A 19000-nucleotide genomic window follows, 5' to 3' on the forward strand; every position below is an offset into this window, starting at 1 on the left:
GTAAAAATGCAAAAATGATCAAAGAACCTCACCCCTCGATTTTCAATGTAAATGTGTTTGTTGTGTTTTGAGAGGATGGATATTGTGTTTAAGGTATATTGCATGTGCGTGGGAGGTTAGAATTGATAAAAGTTTGTCCAATGTGTGTTTTGGAATTGGCCGGAAAAGGGAGAAAAAGTTTGAAAAATTGCAGTTTCTGCAATTAGTGCAGAGAAGTCAGGATCCGAGCTCGGATCCTAAAATCCCAGACAGATCCGACCGCGGATCCATAGATCCGAGCTCGGATCTTTTCCAACCCAGATAAATCCGAGGGCTCGTCTGTGTTTCTGTTGAGGCTGATCCGAGCCATGTAGGATCCGAGGCCTTCCAGAAAGGATCCGACCTCGGATCTCTTCGCGATAAGAAAGGAAACGAGGCCTCGGTTCCTCATTTTTTCCAGATTTCTCTTCTCTCTCTCTTCGAAACCCTATCCCCTTTCCTCCAATCTTCCATTTCATCCATAAAATTCCCAATTTTTCACAATAAAACCTTCCCTAACCTCTTGAGAGCATTAACCCTCAACAATTTAGAATCAAAAACATCAAATTGAGGGGTTTTGATCTTCAAGACGCAAAATAGGGCCAAACTGAAATCTAGCAATTTGAGGTCGAATTTGGGCTTGTTTCTATTCCATTTTTGCATCATTATCATCCTCCATCATCACTCCATCTATTTGAGGTAACAAATTTCTAATTTCTGTGACATTTTATATCTCTCATTTTTGTATATTTTTAGTTTTTCAATACATTTTGCTTAATTGTTGCAAATTCGTGATATAATTGTGCTACATTGTGCTCAAATCAGCTGTAATAATTATTTTCATGCTTATTTGTGTAAAAATTATGAATTTGGTGATAGTTTTGAGATTTCCTTCTCAATTTTTGGGCTTGAGCATTTTAGTGGTTTAAATTTGTGAATTTTGCTTTCAGTGAATATATGAACTGTTCCGAGAAGTATAAATCAATGTTATAATTGAAAATGATATGCTATCATTAGAGCAATAGCCCATTGGGTAAAAGTGTGTGTTCCCGATCAAGTTAAGCACATTGAACCACTTTTACTTGAAATAATTAATATTAGGATAACTTGGGAGTCATGTGTAGTTAACTTGAGTGTTAACGAGTGTTATGAATTGGATTGATGATATTCTCAAGTGTTTGAATGTTTATTTTTGCAAATAGATATAATTTAAAATTGTTTGCACTTAATATGCATGAAATAATTTCTTTACTGCTAATATCCTTTCTAAGTGTAGGAATTGGATTTGAGAAGTGTTAGGAAGCTTATTTGTTTAAATTTGGGGACATTTTGGCAGGGAGTTTAGCCCTTTTTCAAAGGGAAACTCTGCCGAAATTTTCTTAAATTCCTATTTTAATATGAATGGGCGAGTTTCTATCTTTTCTAATACATACTCATCTTGTTTATAGGTGCTATGGCTCGTACAAGGAGGGCTCGTATTCGTACTCCTACACCATCGTCAAGTGAAGAACATACACCTTCTGTGCATGAGGAGTTGCCTGAGGAAGAATCTCCTTCGCCTGAGTCACCACCTCGATCTCGCCGGAAGACTGCATCCACTAGCCGTGATGAGCCACCGCCAGATTACGATACCACACGATTCACATCGCTCGAAAACCAAGAGTGGTATGAAGCCGGCCTAGCCAAGGAGATCATCATTGAGAAACACTTGGCTCCAGAGGTGGATGCGCACTACCATATTTCGACAGCATTCAAGCGACTTGGATGGGAGAACATCCTTCAATTGCCCAAGTACTACTACCCCAACTTGGTCCGGGAGTTCTACGCCAATGTGGAGAACAAGCAGAGCCACAGTGGCAACCTCATCGTCTCGTGGGTTCGAGGCAGGAAAGTGGTTCTCAATCGAGAGGCACTGCGACGTTTCGTTCAACTCATAGACGAAGGCGAAGATGTCAAACTGACTAAGGAATTCAAGGCTCGAGACCCTTGGCAAGTGGGAGAAGCCGTGGAGCGTCTAAAGGGTCAGTACCGTGAGCGAGGAACTTCGAAAAAACTCACGGTATATGCCGACTCCTTTGAGCATCGATACCACCTGATCTTCTATCTTTTTGCATTTAATGTGGTGCCGAAAAAGAGTGGTAAACGGGAGATCCGAAATAGCGATCTCTATTTTCTGGATAAGATGATACATGGATTGGGTAGGCAGTTGACTGGCATTCCTCTACCCAGCATTATCATCAGCTATATGCGGACCACAGCTCGCATGAGGGCCGGCGAGACTTGCTTCGGATTCCCTCGACTGCTATCCCTCGTGTTTGAGAAGCTCAAGGTTCCTCGTGGAACCGAGAGAGCGGTGGTAACTAGGTCTGTCGAGGAGGTAAATGCTTCTATACTCAACGCTTTGGGTATTTCTACTGATTTTGGAGCTGCTTTGGTCCGGGACACAGGAGAAGCATCGACTTCCACTCAGTCTCCGCCTCACACTGAACCACAAGCGGCAACCCAAGAGACGGAGGCACAGCAGACTCTTCCTCCTCCGATTCCGCGACCACCTCCTCAACCGCGCTCCAAGTGGCAAGAGCTTCTCAATGCTATTTGTTGTATGGAGACGCGAGTCGTCGAGCGCATTGACCAGACGGAGCGGATGATGACTGAGCGCCTCGACCGACATGATCGCCGCCTTCGTGCGATCGAGGATCATTTTCATATCCGACGGTCTCCTACTCCGACACCTCATCAGGAGGAGGGCCATATTGGTACTTCACAGGGTTATCATGGAGCCGAGGAGGCAGTAGACCCTCGTTCCGAGCAACCATGATACTTTTTAGCGGATTAGATCTTTTATTTCTTTATTTTTCTTTTCTTTTGTTAAAACAAACTTTGTGATTTCAGTTTTCTTTTATTTGAATCATCTTGTGCTACTTATGGTGTTTGGTACCCTTGTTGTCTCAATTTGGGCAGAATTTGGATGATCGTGATGATTAAGGGTTTCAAATTGCATCACCACCTATTTGAGGGAAGTTTCAGTTCTTTTACCTTCCTCTACAATGAGGACATTGTAGATTTTAAGTGTGGGGGAGGGATCACTTTATCGTATGGGTGATTGTGTCTTGAAATGTATGACTTTAGTTGTTTAGAGCTTAAAAATGTTGGAATTATATTTGGAGATATTGTCATGAGGATAATTTTTTGTGAAAATGAGGTTGTTGGCAGGGAGTTTCATCCATTTTTATGGGGAAATTCTGTCAAAATTTTTCTAAAATATCTTCCATTTGGATAACAAGCTATGTGTATTTTGGAAAAGTTTAATTCTTATTTGGCTTGAAATGAATTATTATGCAAGTAATATTTTTACATTTTAGAAAGTATATATTTGCTTAAATAAGAAAGGTTATGCTTAGAGTTTTGCAAGATTAATGATATTTATCATTTTTACTTAATTTTATAAGTAAGTGATTGATATAGTCAAAGAAAGGCCAAATTCTTCCTTTAATTATACTTAGAGAAAAAAAGAAATTGAATTTGATTGTTAAAAAAAAAAAAAAAAAAAAAGAGAAAAATATTATTAGTAATTTTCTACTCCAATGATTCACATACTGAGTAACCGGGGGTTGGCATTTACAAATGTCGACATTCGCGTAAAAAAGTATTGGAATTAAGAGTATGATTGGCAATTTAAATGAGTGAAATGTTGAGTAACCGGGAATTTTCACCTAAAAGTGTTGATTTTCGCGTAAAAAGACGTTTTCACTATTTAAATAAAATGAATTGTGAATAAATCCCTCTAAATTGTTAAGTTTTGGGATGAGGAAGGCCATAAAATTGACTATGTGATTTACTTATTTGTGGAATTAGGATAGAATGAGAGAATTGATTTGAATTTGTCAAAATTTAGGCATAATTATTTTTATTTAATTGAATATTATGAGTATTTAGTGTAATCTGAGAAATGGCATAATAATTGGTTTCTAGGTTTTTGAGGAATTAAATTTGACAAGAGTACGCATACTGTTTTCTCTATTGAATAGTTGAAGTAAGTTTTGTGTAAAATTGCTTGAGGACAAGCAATGATTCAAGTATGGGGGAATTTGATAAGTGAATATTTAACGTACATTTTGTATGAATTTGGCATGAATTTTTGGTATGTTTTGAGAAGATTAAAGCCATATTTAAACTCTTTTGGTGATAATTGCTTAAATATTGTTTAAGAGTTAAGAAATTGATAAATGAGTGATTAATGCGTAATTTTGTGAAATTGTGAAGGTAATTGATGTATGAAATTCATGCACAAGTTGAAAGAAATGTCAGGGTCATCCAGAGGACAAAGTACACAAGAAAGTGGGAGCAAAAATGTAGAAAAAGGGAAGAAGTGAAAAACTGGAAAAATGTTCAACACGGATCCGAGCTCGGATCCGTGTGTACAAGAGGGATCCGACCCCTCGTCTGTACTTCTGGCGGAGTATATCCGAGGTCAGGACGATCCGACCTCGGATCCATCATGGGAAGGCCTCGGATCCTATAATCCGAGCTCGGATCCATTATCACTCCTCGGATCCGAGGCTCGGATCTGTCTCTCTCCTCAGCAAGTGGCACAGCCGTTTTTCTTTACCTTTCTCACAACTTTTACAGCTATTTTGAGGGACAGAAATCGGTGGCACATGCTTCTGCAATAAAAGAGAAGACCAAATGAGTGTGGACAAAAGGAACATCATATCTTTGACTTCTTTTTACAAAATCTAAGTGGAGGAAATTATGAAGTGAGAGGAATGGAATTTCTACCACCTTTTATGCAGAAACACAAGGGAGAAGCAAGGATAACCATACGTAGCTAGTTTTCCTTCTTGCAACAAGTTTTCTCTCTAGTTAGGAGTACTTGGAGAAGCATTTTTTGGAGAGTTTTCACTTGTAATCATATTGTGCAAGAACATAGCAGGAATTGGAGAGCTTCACCTTCAATTGGCTAAGCTTTCTTTTATCTTTCTTATACTTGTACTTTATGATGTTTTGTATTAATAAACTTGTGAATTTGATTGTTAAATCATTCATGAGTAGCTAAACTCCTTCATCTAGGGAGTAGATGAAACTTATGGCTAAATAATACTAATTGAATGTGATTTACACTTGTTATATCTTGAGTTAACTTGTCTACTTGTGTAGCTGTGATTTCTTGTTATTGTTTGATCACCAATAACTTGTTTACAGTTGTTATTGTTCAATGAGAATTGGTAATAACAATGGAAACACATGAGTAGAGCTTGAGTTGTATGTTCATGAAAATAGAAATACACTTAAGTGGATTACTTAGTATTTCATGAACTAAAACAGAGTTGTAGTAGTATTTCACCATGGAAATAGGGAAATCTATGTTGCTCTAAGCCATTTCATCATGGAAATGAGACTTGGTAATCTTGGAAATAAATCTCTGGTTAAGCAAGAATAATAGCAATAAGTAAATCCATTTATTTGTGTAGTTTATGCCATAAGTGGAATCTACATCCCTAGAATCTTCATTAAGTGAAATTTCTCTATTTGCATTCAGCATTTGTTAAACTAGATTTGTACATCAGATTTGTAGATTACAGCATTAGATTTTCTCTGCTCAAAATTAATGGTAAGTCTAAATAATAGAGAGAACAGGGGCTTAGTAATTGTTTAAATTGCTCCTCGTGGGATCGACCCGATACACATCTTGTACTAAAATTTCGACCTGTATACTTGCAGTCCAACGGGTGTAAAATCGGAATTAAACTTGCATTGATACAATAAGAACCCGTCAAAGCCTTTTGAATTGCTAATCTAGCTAATGTTGAAGCACTTTACAGCTGAATTGCTAATCTTGCATCTTTTGACACAATATTGACATCCATTAAGCAATTATTCTTTTGTGCAACTTAATGGATCTCAATATGTGATATTTTGTAATTGCAGCCTATCACTGCACTTTATATTAGGTATTCAGGATGTCATCTCCTATTTTTGTAAGACTAACTTGAACTTGAAGATATCAAACTATTTGTAAAACTACTTGCCAATCTGTTATCATCTTCTCTTATCTTTTGCAATACTGGTGGTTCTTTGGTTTTGTTTAGTCTTATATTGTTAGCCGCATGCTTGATTGGTAATTTATGATTTTAAGAATGCTATTTCACAAACATTACTGTTAATCTCATCTTATATGAAAATATATGACAACAGATTATAGGGGGCCTAGACTGTGCTTAGCACAGCCAAAAACCTCCTAGTGTATATATATATATATATATATATATATATATATATACATATCGTAAGTCCATATAACATCTATCACGTGCGTTAGGCGTGCCTAACAACCACAATGCTTGCAAGGGGTATAGATAATGGGGCCTAGCCATGAGATGCAGATAACGTGGCTCAAATTGATGTTTGGAGCGTGGCATTTGAATGATCAAAACCCCACTTCATCAGATAAGAAACACACTGGACGCGCGCCGCGGGGGGGCACCTGCATAATCATCTAATGAATACTCTCTCTTCTTCCATTTTTTTTCTTTTTTTGTAATTTTATTGTAAGTGAAATAAAAAAAAATGGCGGATAGAAAATGCGCATTTATGATGCAACAAAAAATAATTGTTTCATCCAAACACACCCATTTTATCAAGTTACTTTACATTATAGATAATAATAATAATAATAGCAAGGATAGAAGGATAATAATAATAATAATAAGTGTGTTTGGTTTACACATTATTTACACCTTATTTCAATACATTGATTTGCTTGCATCATCAATATATTTTTTGATCACCTTTTTTATCTTACATATATCGCATCAAAAAAATGTTATAATATTTTTTTTAAAAAAAATCCCAAATAATCTCCTGGGATGATGAGAAAATCTGAAATATTTCGATGACAACAACATCATCAATATCGACCAAAACAATTGTAAATCTATTACATTTCATTTTCCAAAACCTACATCTATCGGAGAAATGGGTTTTGAAAGATTATTATCACACAAAAAAAAAATCAATAGTTAGAATCAATATATTGATAGAGTTCGATGAGAGAATCACATAAACAAAATTTTGTTTTAATATAATTTTAAATTACCATCCAATCAAGACCTTAAAGTTCCAGTTCTATTTTTCTCCCCATTCCTTCTCTCTGCAAGCTCACCCTTTCTCAATTTCTCTCTTCGATAAGTCTTGTGTTACTTATCTTGCAGTCAAACTTCGACCGGGTTTATTAATTAGTTATTGGCTTTGATTTGTATGTCTTTGGGCCTCAAATATGAGGTGGACCAAAGTCAGCCCAACGTGTCCAAAGCAATTATTTAGATATGCACGAATGGTTCCGAATGGCATGGAAAACTGACCTTGTTTTTGATTACTCAATCTATTTTGGATTGCTCTTTTTTCCTTTTTTTTAAAGACCTTCCAAAGAGGTTGTTAAAACTATTCATTTGCCCTCATTAGTGCTCAAAAAGCCCCAAACAAGAAACTAGAAAATTTATGGGAAAGGGGTTTTCGTATGAGAGTAATCACTGTGATAGAAATCAAAGAATTAAAAGGAAAAAGTGTGAAATAGCTATTATTCAAAATTCAGTTGTTATCAAATTTTTTGAACTTCAGTTTTTTCTTCTAAACTTCTTTATAAGATGACCAAGAATAAGAGAAAACTCGTATCATATCCTACTTCTATTTATTTGTGATTTTCCTTATTGTGTTTTAAGTTTTGATTATTACAAAAAAAAAAAATTGTCACTAACCTTATTACTCCCAAATTTGCACGACAATGCCACATTCATTTTCTACACAAAATGAAAAATGATGAGTACACTAATTGGACAAAGAGATCAACGCTATTGGACTATCAAATTGGTCCAACAAAATTTTTGTCTTCTTTTACTAAGAAATTATTTTTTTGTTTTTCTTATAAAAAAAAAAGGTTGTTTAATTTATACCCTCATCTGCCCTACACGCGAAGAAAAAGCAAATCATTCTTTTAGACCTCTTAGTTGGCCTTTGCATCAGTTTCACTCGTAACATTATTCAAACGGTCATTTAAACAGACCTATAATAGAAATTAGGAGAATAGTCTCATTTTGCATAAAGTTAAAATTATTGGTATCACTTTAACAATAGAGGAGATGAAGTGCCATTAACAATAAGTGGTGTCTCCATTGATTATGCCATTGTCTAGTAGAAGGTTAGCTGTTAAATATGGCCAGAAGTTGGGAATTGTTTTTTGTTACTATTAAGCCTATATTAGACCACCAATTACTTGTTTAGGTGGATAATTTATGTCCAAATTTGTAGCACAATCTGAAATGCAATTGATTACTTAAATACTAGAAACTAGAACGGATGCTCAAAACTTACTATTTTAAGAAACCAAGGAAACTCATCTGCCTAGAGGCAAGTGTCTTGCTTCAACGAAAAAATAATTGCACTAAAATTTGATTAAGTAATAAAATAAAAAAATCAAGTTTGAGTTCCCTCTGTCCCCTGGTGGTTTCTTCAGTTTTGTTGACATCCATGGTACAATACTTCAACCCTTCTTGCTAAACAAATGACAATGAATAGTTATCTTTTTTTTCTGGGAAAGTCTAATCAAAGGCTTCTAATGTTGTTTGTTTGAGTTGGAGGGTTATCGTCTTTTTGGTTCACAATAAACGAAGCCACATTTTTTCACCAAAGTTTGTGAATTATGAGTTTATATATATCATGATTATGTGTTGATAAAACTGTCGAATATTTGAGTGTAATTGTATTAATCTATATTGTCCACTATCTATATTTCCAATTATGAATTATCTATTCCATTCTCAAAACACCATAATTTCAAGTTTCAACCTATGTTGTTGATTTTGGGATTAACTCAAACGAAAACTAGATAATCTGAGTACGTGCGCAGTTTGTGTAATGGTCATTAAACTATACTTTACTTTTGGCTAATGAAAATTTTCCGGTTTAAACTGTCCATTGAACTTTTGAAGGCGCCTCTAAAAATGGTTTCATTTAGGCTTATCATTCTTCAGTATCTGTGAGGTTTATCTAATATAGATTTCACTGATTAATATTGTTCATTTTGTTTAATTTGATGCTTATCAATTCTGCAGTATATGCGAGGCCTTGTACTATAAAAAAAAAAAAAAAAAAAAAAGTGAGGCCTTGTACCATGTGAACTATGAATCCAAATTTACAAAGATCAAGTTGATAGATTTCGCAAAGTTAAAAAATCATTATTAGTTTTGCCAACTTAAACTTCAGTGCTTGGTTTCTGAAAAGTTTGTCACATTTCAACATTTTACCATTTATTCTTGCCAAATTAAATGCTTAATTACTTCCTCTACGTATGCAGTCTTCCTACGGCATTTGCATGGAAAACGAGGAGAAAAAGAATGCAAATTTAATGATCTCTACCAAGGGAGAATCGAATATTATTAAGTCTAATTCTCCTTGAAAAAATTGAAAACTTCGATGTCCATGCACCATATCAACCAAGTATATGATATTCACAAATAACTAAAATGAATTATTAGAATCCAAGTCGCTCAAAGATAAGGTTAGTATATTGAACACTCAGAAAAAAATTGATTTAGAGCTTCCTTAACAAACAAAAGAGAAACATTTATAACTAAAATCTCAAGAAACTTAGTATAACTAAAATCTTAAGATTAGGAAAAATAAAATTGATTAGTTCAGACCCATCATTTTTTTAGCTCAGATGTAGATTCGCCCCTCGGAAAAGAATTAAGCACAACGGGATTTTTCCACTATACTTTCTTTTTTATCTTTGTTTTTTTCCTTTCTCTGCCATGCAGTTTAACAGAAATTGTAGCAATGAAGCTGGTCATCAATTGGTTTTGAAAAGCCAAATTCTATAAATATTGAGGTGAATGCAAACTATTGATGGCAATTGGTGCCATTTTGGATCCAAGGCAGAAAATGCGCCTTATAGAGTTCTCCTTCCCCAAAATTTATTCTCCTTTTGAGTCAGAAGAAAACTTCTCCTAGGTCTGGAAAGCATTGCTTGATTTGTATGAGAATATGTTGTTGCAGCTGGCAATTCAAGTGGAAGTACAATTGTGTCCCATGGCAGTGCATCTGATGGCCAGGATTCAAGGTAGCAAAAGTCATCAGATTAGGATGATTTCGCTGAATATATAGTCGAAGCACGGTCCTCAGCGCCCCCCCCCCCCCCCCCCCCCCCCCCCCCGGAAAAATAAAACAAATCTTTACCATCCAATTGTATCAGATTCAAGCTCATTTGACTACTTAGAGTGGTGGAAAGTTACTAACATTACATACACGATTTTATCTAAGATGGCCTGCGATATCTTGATTATTCTGATAACTACAATAGCAACTGAGGCCACGTTCAGTGTCTGTACAGGAGTAATTAATTCATATCGAGTTGCATTGGCTCCAAATATGGTTCAAGTGCTGTTGTGCACTGGAGACTATTGTAGAAAATTTTATGGGATCAAAAAGAAGATTAAAGTGAGTCTTAGATGGCTAATTTTCACTTTTTGTTGATCAATTTACTTCTTTAGTTTTCTCCTTTTATGATTTTTTATGTTGCTAAATATGCATATGCTGTTTTGGTGTATGTAGCAAATGAGAACAACAAAAAGAATTGAGCTTTCAAAGGTTTGATAGGCTACTTCAAATTTGACTCAAGCTCAGGTGTAGTACTTGCTATTCCTATTGTAATTATAGATGTTTATTAATCTACTTTTGTCCTAATTGAAACTCTAACAATTGATAATCTTTTCATCTTTGGTCGTAGCAGACTAGGACTTGCTCGTGACTGCTATTGGATGGCTTTTTTAGCATTCGGATGCTGTGAAAAACTAGAGATTGGATTTTGGATTGTTGGCTCATGGCTGCTTGCTCCATGTGATTCTGTTGCTGCTTTATGACTTTATATGATTCTATTGATGGCTCATGAATTGTTGGATTGTTGGACTTGGCTCTTTGCTTTTTCACTTAACTAACTCTATTGCTGCTTTTTTTTCCTCAGTGCTTGCTCATCTTTTTCATTTCTGAAGCTAGATTGTGATCGGTGACAGGTTGAGACCTGAGGTTCATTGAGAATTGAGATTGTGAATATTGGCAAAAAAAAATTAAGGACATTCTCTTTTTTTTTTTCCTGTGGTACCCGTACCTAGTTTGGATTGCTATTTGCCAATACGGTTAAGAGTAGTACTAGTATGGTATGTCAAAGGTACTTCCATTTGGTGAAAGAAACAGGAGGTACAAATGCAGATTGTACCAAAGTTCATCAATCTTTCAGATTGTTGGATTTGTACCGATGCAGATTGTTGGATTTGTCTCAGAGATACTCATCAATCTTTCATATACTTCCATTTGCACAGATTGTACCAAAGTTCACGTGCTGGAAGTTACATTATTTTCAAGGTATCAGCATGTCTTGTTTACTGATTTCGTGCACATTATAGAGGAATTCTGCTTCTGCATGAGTGATTACGTTTCATGCACATAATTTGATTTGCACAGGGTTCTGGCTTTTGAAAAGACGTAGCATGGTGCTTGATTCTGCCATTTTGGAATCTGGATGATACATCCTTTGAAATATTTGGAAATTCACTGGCGGCTTTATATTGCTAAATGAAATGGTTCTAAAAATTGAGTACTTCGGGTTCTGGAATGGAAATGTGAACTCAGATAGAGGCCTGAGTCGAGTCAAGTGCTCAACTCGATAAGACTCGAGTGGCACTCGAGCCTGATCAAGGTGATCTCGAGTAAGCAAAAGTACTGACAAGCTCTTTCACAAAAGTACTGGTCTTTTGATAATTCTGACAACGATTTTAACGACTTGCTTATTCTTTTTTTCATTATTATTATTTTGAAAAGATTCTCTGGTTGAAATGCAAGGCTCCATAGAGGAGTCCAGAACTTGTGAAATTCTGCAAATGTGCTTGTCAAATGTGGCAGCAAAAACATCAATGGTACACACAATGATAAAGAGCACTTTCTCCTATCTTGGCAACAAAATTACATTGAGAAAAAGAAGTATTTGCCTATAAGCCATAGTTTGGTAAAATCTCATTTTAGAAGTAACTAATACTTTTAAACGTTGCATTCAAAGTACCTTACTTCTCATTATTTAACAATTAACTTGAGTGTCATGCAATAACAGTTTCTTTATTAATGTATTATTTTTTAAGGTGTGTGAACCTTATGCTACATAAAGATGTGTAGTATACACCTTTTTAATTTGAAAATGTTGTAATTGGATACCTAATATAAAATTACTAGAGATGGAAGGCAAGGAATGAAATAAATTAGGGAAATTTGCCAAATTGGTCCCTAACATTTACCAAAAACACTTTTTTAGTCCTTTACATATAAAATCAGCCAGAATGGTCCTTCACATTTAAATTGTGAGCCAATGTGGTCCTATTGCTCGTTTTTGCTTATTTCTCCGGCTAAAAATAGCACGCCCCTCTCACATGGTCATATTTTTAGGGGCAAAACCGGAAACACATTTCATTACCCGTTGAAAGTAAAAGGAATGGACAACCACCAATATACACATTTCACCTTTGGCTCTCAAAGTTTCAAGAAACCCTAAATTGCATCCCTTGCCTTCGCCTTTCATTGAACTCCCCACTCCCCCCGAACTCCACACCCCCTTGCTGGCTAGCTCCATGAAAATGGTTATGATCAACTCATAGCTAGGTCTTATACAGGTAACTACCTCAAAAGGGCCCATACAACCTCAAACGCTGTCGTTTTCGGTCTTCACCTCCCCTCCAGGCTCCATCCACCTAATTCTTGATGTACTAATCCCATTTTTTGCACTAGAAATGGAAACAGAGGTCCAGTCCAATAGTTTTACCTATATGGGGCGAAGCTTCAGCGGCCTCAGCATCCACGATGGTTCTTCCTCAGCTTTCAGCGACTGCAACAGCGACAGATCCGGCGAATTCCCCACCGCTTCTTCCCAGAGCCGACGTCTACTTATCGCTTGCGCCTCCTCCGAAAACAACAACAACAGCTCCTCTGACGAACTGATCCGCCAGCTCGTCTCCGATCTTAATTCTCCATCCCCTGAAGACCAAAAACAAGCCACCTTGGAGCTCAGACTCCTCGCCAAAAACAAACCCGAGAATCGAATTAAGATTGCCGAGGCTGGCGCCATCAGACCATCATTAGCATTACATTTCCAAGTAATGCTTGTTAATTCGGGGATGCAATTTAGGGTTTCTTGAAACTTTGAGAGCCAAAGGTGAAATGTGTAGTTTGGTGGTTGTCCATTCATTTTACTTTCAACAGGTAATGAAATGTGTTTCCGGTTTTGCCCCTAAAAATATGACCATGTGAGAGGGGCGTGCTATTTTTAGCCGGAGAAATAAGCAAAAACAAGCAATAGGACCACATTGGCTCACAATTTAAATGTGAAGGACCATTCTGGCTGATTTTATATGTAAAGGACTAAAAAAGTGTTTTTGGTAAATGTTAGGGACCAATTTGGCAAATTTCCCAATAAATTATGTTGAACAGTCAAGTTGGGAAAACTACTCCACATGTCTTCTGAAGAGGGGGGGGTGTGTCATCGACTTAGATCTATGGTAGAAAATCTTACAAGTATGCGAATTTGCCTGTCGACTTTACATTTATTGTGAGATTGTCTACCATAACTCAACCCATATCAAAAATTGAGCTTACCCCACTGCTATTTCTAAGCCTATTATGTCATCTTATGTGTCCTTTGGGAAAGCCTTTGCTGTACCATGCATGGTTAATAGATTGAGAGCACACGGCATGAATCTTCACTAAATTTTTTAAACTCCTTACTTAGACAATAAATTTTTTTTTCTATACTTAAAATGGTTGTAAAATTAAGGAAAATAGGGTAAATTTCTCAGGGAGCCTCTAACTTAATTCAATTGTCAATTTTGGCTATACATTTATTTCAAGCCTTAAATTAGCCCCACAATAATGAAAATGTCAAATTTTGACCATTCAAGCAATTTGCACTATTAAACCACCAGCCTTTAGGCTGGTGGCCACCACCAAGTCTTTAAGGCTTTGGTAGGGTGGGAGACAAGGGTCCCACCAGTTGCCACATTATGTGTGGTCCGGTGGTGGTTCTATTCCTATTGGTCCCCCGTAGGCCCAGTTGGACCTCCCCCTAATTAGATTAAGATAGAGTAGGAGCATGAATGACGATTGACAAAAAAAAAAAAATCAATTTTCACTATTAAAACTAATGGATTTGAGGGCAAAATTTGACGAATCCAATGGTAAAAAATGGAGTGAAGGATCAAATTTTGAGATTGTTTATTGTAAAGGAATCAAATTGAGACTTGAAAGAGATATAGGGTCAAAAATTGACGATTGAAATAACTTAGGGACACCTAAAGTAATTTACCTATAAAATAAGGCAAATTACACTTTACTCCTCTGTGGTTTAGTGTTTTTCTACATAATCCCTATGATTTCAAAAATTATATATAACCCCCCATGATTTGAATTAAAGTGTTAAAGTGACGGAAATTATTATTTTTAACGGAGTCATCTAAAATATCAAAAATACTCTTATGTAAAGTTGAAAATTATTTATTAACCAAGGGGGGTTATGTGTATATTTTGAAAATCATAAAGGGGTTATATGGTAAAGTATTAAATCATAAGGGGGTTATATGGTAAAACATAAAATCATACAGGGTTAGTGTATCATGTATTTATAAGGATAGTTTCAACAATTTTAAAGGTTCCGTTATAAATGATCATTTTCGTCACTTTGACACTTTAATTCAAAACATGAAGGGGCTATGTATAGTTTTTGAAACCATAGGGGGTTATATGAAAAATCACTAAATCATGGGGGTAAAGTGTAATTTGCCCTATAAAATATGCATAACTTACCACACAACTAACGGAAATGTACTTTTTTTTTGACACATAGCTAAAAAAATTATACATTTTAATTGGTAGAAAAAGATGCATGTTTTAATTGGTGAGTGATCATTTATTCTAAAGAAGATAACTGAAACAAAGAATTTTTAGTATTTTAGTGTCTAGTCGTGTCATTTAATCAAAGTCCAAAAAATTCTCTAACGTAGCACGCACACCAGGACCCCTCGAAAAGTAAAAAACCTTAACTACTTAAAAGCCGGGATGAAAGCTTGACAAATTTTCAGGCTACTTAAATAAACTAGTGGCCTGCTCCTAAAGAGATTGGAGCTTCTTGGACCCAGAAACATAACAAAAAAAATCATAATCGCAAAATAAAAGCCAACAGAGAATATTCAGATATAAATACATGGACGCGATCAACATAACTGTAAAAAACATCAGGAGTAACAATTATAAAGAACGCCAAGAAAGCTTTTATAATCAGACAAACGTAAATGGACAAAGTCAGCAGAAGAAAGAAATCAATATAAAAAAAAAAAGAAAAAGGCAAGAAAAACCTTTATAATGAACGAATATCCGAACGCAATCAACATTAGTTGAGAATTCTTTTTAGGGCTATTGTCACTTTACCTCCTTAAACTATATCACTATTATCAGTTTACTCCTAACGTTATCTTTTAATCATTTTAGCGTTAATCATATTTTATCCCCTTAAAGAATATCTCATTTCTCAATTTATCCCCTAACCTTTAATTTTGCTCACTTAACCCCCTTTAGGACAAAATTGCCCTTGCATTATTTTGATTTTTCATTTACCTTGTTTTCCTTTTTTTTATTTCTTTTTCTCTTTCTTCTTTATTTAATTCTTCCGCTTTTCCATAAAAATCTTCATCTTAATGATTGAAATTAGAAAAGAAGAATTGCATAGATCTATCTTCTCCTTAAATGATTAAAAAAATATTCAAATCACTTTCCTAAAATACAATTTTTTTAGCATTTCAATTCTTTTAATTTTGGGTTTTCCTCTTTCCTTTCTAGTTTCTCATTTTATTTTCAAGAAAATATCATAAGATGAAATTATTTTCCTTTCTTTTATTTCTTTTTCTCTTTCTTCTCTCTTTCATCCTTCCCAATAGAAATTCTATTTCAACGAAATTTTTTTTTTGAGTTTGTAATTGCATATTTCTGGGTGAAGGTTTAAAAGGCATCAAAAACTAATTTTGATTTTTTGTATGATGCCACGTGTCACAAATTTCAATTGATGATTATTAATTAGGTCACAATTTCATAATAAGATATTTTCTTGGGAATAAAATGAGAAATTAGAAAGGAAAGAGGAAAATCCAAAATTAAAAGAATTGAAAGGCTAAAAAAATTGTATTTTAGGAAAGTGATTTGAATATTTTTTTAATCATTTAAGGAGAAGATAGATCTCTGCAATTCCTCTTTTTTAATTTCAATCATTAAGGTGAAGATTTTTGTGCGAAAAGAGGAAGAATTAAATAAAGAAGAAAGAGAAAAAGAAATAAAAGAAAGGAAAACAAGGTAAATGAAAAGTTAAAATAAGGGTTAATCACATTTTATCCCCTTAAAGAATACCCCATTTCTCAATTTACCCCCTAACCTTTAATTTTGCTCACTTAACCCCCTTTAGGACAAAATTGCCCTTGTATTACTTTGACTTTTTATTTTCCTTGTTTTCCTTTCTTTTGTTTCTTTTTCTCTTTCTTCTTTATTTAATTCTTCCTCTTTCCCACAAAAAATTTCACCTTAATGATTGAAATTAAAAAAGAGGAATTGCAAAGATCTATTTTCTTCTTAAATGATTAAAAAAATATTCAAATCACTTTCCTAAAATACAATTTTTTTAGCCTTTCAATTCTTTTAATTTTGGGTTTTCCTCCTTCCTTTCTAGTTTCTCATTTTATTTTCAAGAAAATATCATAAGATGAAATTATTTTCCTTTCTTTTATTTCTTTTTCTCTTTCTTCTCTCTTTCATCCTTCCCAATAGAAATTCCATTTCAACGAAAATTTTTGTTTTGAGTTTATAATTGCATATTTCTGGGTGAAGGTTTAAAAGACATCAAAAACTAATTTTGATTTTTTGTATGATGCCACGTGTCACAAATTTCAATTGATGATTATTAATCAGGTCACAATTTCATCTTAAGATATTTTCTTGAGAATAAAATAAGAAACTATAAAGGAAAGAGGAAAACCCAAAATTAAAAGAATTGAAAGGCTAAAAAATTTATATTTTAGGAAAGTGATTTGAATATTTTTTTTAATTTTTTAAGGAGAAGATAGATCTCTGCAATTCCTCTTTTTTAATTTCAATCATTAAGGTAAAGATTTTTGTGGGAAAGAGGAAGAATTAAATAAAGAAGAAAGAGAAAAAGAAATAAAAGAAAGGAAAACAAGGTAAATGAAAAGTCAAAATAATGCAAGGGCAATTTTGTCCTAAAGGGGGTTAAGTGAGCAAAATTAAAGGTTATGGGGTAAACTGAGAAATGGGGTATCTTTTAAGGGGATAAAATGTGATTAACCCTTAAAATAATGCAAGGGCCATTTTGTCCTAAAGGGGGTTAAGTGAGTAAAATTAAAGGTTAGGGGGTAAACTGAGAAATGGGGTATTTTTTAAGGGGATAAAATGTGATTAACCCATCATTTTACCTCCATAAGTAATTCAACTCAACATGTTAAGAAATTTTGGACAAAAATATCCTTTTATTTTATAGTATTACTACATTGTTATTATCACTTTATTCGTTTAGATTGTAGTGATATAATCACTTTAGTTCATAATATTATTTTCTAGGCATTTTACTTCATCGTTACTCTAACTAGTATGGTCAAAAATTTTTAAATATAATCCCTTTTTATATATAATTAAAAGTCAAAAAGTTGGAATGGTTATTCTTCCTTTTTTTCACTTTAAGAGATCGGAAAACATAAAACTAAAAGGGTTTTCTCAAATTTCTTTTTTTCACACTTATTAATACTAGGAAAAGAAAAAGAGATAGAAAAGAAGAAGAAAGAAAATTAGATTTTGCAAAGAAAGAAAATAAAGAAAAGTTTAATATTATCGTATTACATTAAGGTTGTCGGGATTAGGATTGAAATTTGGTAGTAAACAGAAAAGTGAAATAATTTTAAAATAATAAAAGTATTTAATTCTTTCTTATTCATAATTTTAAAAAAAAGAATTGAGCTCTCTCCCTCTCCCCCACCCCCTCTTCATCTTTCTATTCTTTTTTTATATTAATAAGATTGTCAAGAATTAAGAAATTAATACTTTAACTTTTTTTCTTGATACTAGAAAGGAGAAAGCCACTCTAAATTTTTTATTATGCAAAGAGGAGAGTATTTTTTTTCTAAAGTTTTTTAACTTGTTAAGTTGGTTTAATGGTAGGATAAATTGCCTAAAAAATAATTCTATGGGGTAAATTGATAATAAGACTATAGTTTATGGGGGTAAAGTGATAATAATTTTAAGGGTTAAACATGTCTTTTCACTTTAATTAACAAATTCCGTTAAGTTTGACCGTTAGTCTTGGGGGTAAAGTGACTAAAAGATAACGTTAAGGGGAAATTGATAGTAGCACCAAACGTTAAGGGGGTAAAGTGATAATAACCCTTCTTTTTAATAGTTAAGGACATTCGACCAACTAACTGATGTTTTTATAGATTAAAAAAAGTTGGTTTAGTTACTAACAACTCTTTATCAAGCTTCCTTCGTGCCGAAATCTTTTTGTTAACCATTGTTGGGTCAATGCAAAGTTTATATCGTTGCAGATTGGAGCAAAGTATGATGATACTAACCTGCCTTTTTTGGATCATTGATACAATGCTAAAGATCGCAAACAGATAATCATCAAATTTTATTTTGTAATGACAAAGGTATATAAAAATAAATTTGGGCTGTGTGTTATGTTATTTTTATGAAATATAATCCATTAGTTCTTCCTGCTTTCTCCATGATACTGGTATACATGGGACTAATTCAGACTACAAATCTAGATTACTCCAAGGTTATGTGACAGGGCACTGAAAGATTTAAGAAAGAATGTCTTTTAATCTATCCTGTTGACAAATGAACA

Source organism: Coffea arabica, chromosome 6e, assembly GCF_036785885.1.
Source record: "Coffea arabica cultivar ET-39 chromosome 6e, Coffea Arabica ET-39 HiFi, whole genome shotgun sequence".
NCBI lineage: Eukaryota > Viridiplantae > Streptophyta > Magnoliopsida > Gentianales > Rubiaceae > Coffea > Coffea arabica.